Below are 5,644 nucleotides of genomic sequence, written 5' to 3'. Positions count from 1 at the left end.
ATTAAACGCCGTCGATGCGACAAACTGCGGTTGCAATAACCGATAAAAACCATATCCGCATGCACAAAATTTTTATAAAGAAAGATAAACATGCATTTTTTTGGTTAACTGCGTATGTACGTATGTATGATCAGCTAGTAATACATACCCTATAGGCAAATACAGGCCATCAAGTGCTGGTACAAGAATGGGTGTTTCAAGTAGAGGTACTTTTTTCAATAGCCTTTTTTTGACAGATCACGCATGAGTCCAGCTGTCATGTAATTTTGTTCAGTGTTGTTTTACATTTCGTCATGGAAAGATTTACGCCTGAACAACGTAAATTTCAACTTTACTACGAAAATTCACTTTTGTAAAGAATGAGCTACGCACGGATTCAACTTATGCTCATCCTAATCGGCTTACTAAGCGTTCTGTTGAAGACCATCACCCATCTTAAGACCCAGCATTCATTATTGGATAATATTCGGTCCAATACCATGTCCAGCTCGTAGTGAAGAAAATATAGCAGCCATAGATGAGAGTGTAGTCGAAGACCGCGGAGAGTCCTTTCGACGTCGTTCGCAGCAACTCGGACTGACGTATGAAACGACTTGACGCATTTTACGTCGAGATCTTGAAAGCGTACAAACTACACCTTGTGCAAGAACTGAAGCCGCTCGACCTTCCTAAGCAACATCGCTTCGCTCTATGGGCTCTTGAAACATTCTAAGAAATGTTTTCGATCTAAATATTAATCAGTGATGAGGCCCCCATTTCTGGCTCAATGGGTACATATGTAACAAGAAAACTTTCCGCATTTGGGACGAAGAGCAACCTGAAGAGATTCAAGAACTGCCATTTCATCCAGAAAAAACAATCATCATGAAATCTTCAAAAATGATACCTTTGAGAACGTAACCGTCAATCAACCTTACCCCGACATTTTTGGCATTTGATGTCTGAAATTGAAGCTCGGGATTTCGGAGACACTTGCTTTCAGCCCACTTCCCACACATCACATCAATCAATGAAGTTCTTTACAAGTAGAGAACGTCGAAATGAATTACCCTTTACTTCTCCGCCTACTACTCCTTGCTAACATTAATGGCATAGAGCCAGAAATTTTCACTGAAGCCTTCTATATTGAATTTGAAAAAAAAAAAAAACAATATTGTGAAGCCATACTTTCCTACAAGGTATGTTCTATGACGTATCGAGTGCATTTTGAAATAATGATTTAGCAAGTCATTGCGCTTTTCCCAAAGAGTAAGGAATTTTCGTTATCTTTTGACATTTTTTCGCGGTAACCACATGTTGCGGCAGATCTTCAATGAACAAACGAGCACCCAACAACTGCATAACGTTTCAGAGGGAATGTTAATGACCCCCCCAATATTTAACGCAACAAGTGCAGCGTTCGAAGGCAGGAAGAGTTGGTTTTGTGTGCCTACTAAATAAGTACCTACAAATGTGTCTGGTCAATTTGTCAAATAATTTCTAGTAAAATCATACATACAAAACTTCGCAAATACTTCATAAGTTAGAACAGTGTAGATTTTAGCTTGTTAAAAAATAATTTAAAATGAGTGCCTTATTCACAAAGAAGCAGGAACTTGTTTTCTTTGAAAGTCTACGAATGAATTCTTTAAAACTTGATCACTTTTATATCTTTAATAAAATCGGATTATTTTCGTCTCGAGCGTATTCCGAGCGTAGAGGGTCTTAAAAACTGCAAGTCATCTTCTAAAAGGTTGTGAGTTTTCTGAAAGAAAACAATTTTTTTACTTAATTGAATTTCAATTTATCTTTTTCTTGGGTATCTTAATAATAAATTATAATAATTCAGTAATGCCAGCTTACATAGATTTAAGGGCTTGTACCCACTTGTAAATTTCAAAAACTGGATTACTTGTTTTGTATATCGTCACCTGAAATGCAAAATAACGTAACAACATTTTCAGAAATTTACAGTGGCATGAATGAAACACGGAATAAAATGGAACATGAGTGAAACAAAATATTAATATTGGTTAAAACTGGTTTATATATGACCGCAGAACAAGAAAATGTTGAACATATTTAATATTATGTATGTAATTTGAAGTAGTGAAGCTTAATCAATAAGACACTCGATTTCGAATTTTTTGATGATACGTTATTTTGCATTTCAGGTTGGTAGTACTTCAGTCACATTTATGTATGTCAAATTTCATGCCAAAATATTCATTAGTTTTGAGATACGGTCGTTTTTTTAACTTAGCGTAATCCGCCGCCAAAATCTTAAAGTCTTCTTTTGAAACACTGTTTTCAATATCGTTGAGCAAAGAATTTGCATTAAATTTTGTTTACGATATTCTATTTTTTGTCTGACGGTCAGTATAGGAGTTATATATAGTATATGTATGTATGTATATAAAACTTCTTGAACTCCGATCCTCTGGTTGACATTTTACACCTTAAGCTTTTGCCCTGGCTTTGAATCCTGCAAGTTGCAAGAGTATAAAATGTACGGTTGCACCCGAATTTAGCCCTGCTTTACTTGTTTTTATTTATTTATTAATTAATTAAAATAGTTCTTTACAAGCCGATATAATCCATTAATGAAACAACTTTAATACCTTGCAAAATTTAAGGATTTTCACTTCGAACTGGTTCATTATTCTATTTGCTATTTTATGCTGATTTGTGCTGCAATGACAGTAAATTCAAAGAAAATTTACGTATCACATTTGTCGTGGAGTTCCTTTTTACTGAATGTCAGATACAACACGTCAATGACGTATTTTACAGCCAATTTTCTTAGACGTTTTGTCTGGGCACGCACATCCGCAAACACATTCCACAAATATTTCAAAACACTTACATATCACCTTATGAACATATGTATAAAAGACCCCACCAACAAGTGCCCAATCACCTACACTCAGATATTGTAAATGCCTTCTAATCCTCGTTACTCTGCTTCTGATACACAACTTTCCATAATTTGTTCTATGACACCAACTACAAACACACTCAAAGCAGCTAACCAAATACATACAAAAAACAGAACTAATACAAACAGTGGAGAAGCAAAACAAAAAATAAATAAATAAATTTAACATCTATAATCACACCAGTGACAATTTAAATGAAAATTACACACGAACTCCTACTTCAAACATAACGTGTATAGGTGTGTATGTATATGCGTGTATGTATACCTATCTAACGAGTGTAGCACTGGATAGACCGGCATACCGGCAAACCAAGAAACCAACAGGCAGCATATCAATTATTTTTGTTGTTGCCAATTATTCAAACAAATACTTGAGTCCAACCTTATGCCACAGGAATTTCCATAGAAGTTGGAACCCCCTGGGCTAGTAATACTCGAATATGGCACTCCAAATGTATATGATACACACAGACAATTAAATTCGTATATTTGAATGCGTGTCTGTGCTCAGAATGGTAAAGACTCCAAAATTGTGTGTTCTCTCTCAACTCTCTTCTTGTCAAGGTGAGCCAACAACAGCGTTTTCATCATAGAGAAGAGCCCCGAGCAAATTGTCTACCTACTAGTAAGGCAATAAGGCAGCAGCAATCGGCATCCGAAGAATTCTATGTTGGTAGCACATTTAACGCTAATGCATATGGAAATGGTAAGTATGTATGTATTCAAATGCTATTCTAAAAGCGGATATAGTCAAAGTAAATTGTTGGTAAAGTATACAAATGCATACGAATGTACTTCCGTCTAGAAATATAATAAATATAGTAGGATTTTAGGTCGATTTGGATCGCTTATTTACTTTGACAAAAATCCAAAGAAAAGTAAAATAAAGTAAAATAATTTTTACTTTATTATTTTTCGTGCAAATTTTTTTTTTGAAAAATTTTTATTAGAAAATATTTTTAAGTCGAAGTTAAAAAATAAAAAAAAACCTATAAAATCATTAGTTATTCTCTATTTTTCTGCATCTAAAATAAATAACATTAAGAATAATACAGATAAAATAAATATTTTCTAGTCAATCGTGCTCTTTTGAACTCACAATTTATATCATCACCAACATTTATCGACTTGTGTAACTTCTGCTGCGTTTACTTCAAAACTAGAAAGCAACAACTATGCCTTGTAAGTAGCCTCGGACTCAGAAGCTATGATGGATATGCATTCCGCCGAAGTGCATGCCTTCATATGCACTCATGTATGCCCCTGTATTAGGGAGGATCGCTTTTTATAAGAGTGAATAAGAGTGATATTTCTAAGGTGCTCATATCATTAGAGTTCTAGGACAACCAACTTTAATGACTGCGTATTCTTTAAATAAATAACAAAATTCTGAAATGATTGATCTAGGTATTATTAAAATGAAGCCTATCATGCAAGATTCGTACCAGAAAATCTGAATCGTTTACAAAATCAACGTCGTTAAAGTTCGCAAAGATGCTTGACAATGAAGGGTAATCAACATTCATCAAACACATCATTACTGGTAGTGAGACGCGGCTTTGAGAATACGACCTCGAAACTGTGCAAGAATCTAACGAATGGTGCTACAAAAATTAGCTAAAACCGAAAAGAAACAAAATGCGCTGAAAGCACTGAAGATCATCCCAGTGGAGGCTTAAACAGTTCTAAGCCACTTAACTCAATCATTCTTTAAATAGATAAGAAAATTCCGAAATGACTGATCGAAGTATTATTTAATAGAGATCAATCATTATCTAAGTATTCATGACTATTCCCAACAGGAATTGTGCTTGGCGATATTTTCCAGGTTGAATGCCAACGTATTATATCCACTTGGGTAACTTTTCATTGTGTTCAATTGAAGGTTCGGGAATAAAATCGAACGATAGTCACGAACGTGGTCAAGAAAGCTAAAATTTTGATATCACAAATCACAAATCCTGGTGACATTTACTATAATTTAAAAAAAATTTTAACAAACTGGGAAAACAATTAAAAATTTAAGACCCTCGCGAATTGTGTCCATGACTTAAGCTGTAATATTTTTTCCTCTGTGGATATTGAAAGTCAAAAATCGATACAGCCTAATGTGATCTACAATAAAGTATAATTGCAGCTACCCAAATAACCGCATATTAATGTATTGACTCTACACATACAAGCCTAATGTAAATACGTGTTCCTATGTATTTACACATCCAGAAAGAAGGAGCGCGACCAAGAGCACGTCTTTCTACTACGCTACGGGATTGAGAAGAAAGCAAAACATAGCCGCACGACGCACGACACCGACAGCCCACACAGCCGAACCGACACAAGCCGGGCGAGCCGATTTAGGCATAAGAGGTGGCAGTGGCGGCAACGGCGATCGTTGAAGATCGAGGACAAAAAAAGAAAATAAATGAAGACAATGCCAATGAATATCCATACTTATGGGCACAGGCATACACACATAGTGATGGGTACACACACACATACACATACATACGAGTGTGCTTCGCTGCTTGCATGGATATCTGTGAGCACAAAATGCACATGGTCGGATCGTCGACTGAAGGCTGAAGATTGCAGTGGCATGGCGGGACGAACGTATTGTTGCAGTTGTTATTGTTGAGTTTTATGCTGGCCGCTGACGTTGAGTGTGCACATGTAGTGGTTCTCAGTGTTGAAGAAAAGTTGATTTCTGTTCTCAAAATCAGTTTC

This window comes from Bactrocera dorsalis, chromosome 2 (assembly GCF_023373825.1).
Source record: "Bactrocera dorsalis isolate Fly_Bdor chromosome 2, ASM2337382v1, whole genome shotgun sequence".
Lineage (NCBI taxonomy): Eukaryota > Metazoa > Arthropoda > Insecta > Diptera > Tephritidae > Bactrocera > Bactrocera dorsalis.
This window is presented reverse-complemented; position numbering follows the sequence as displayed.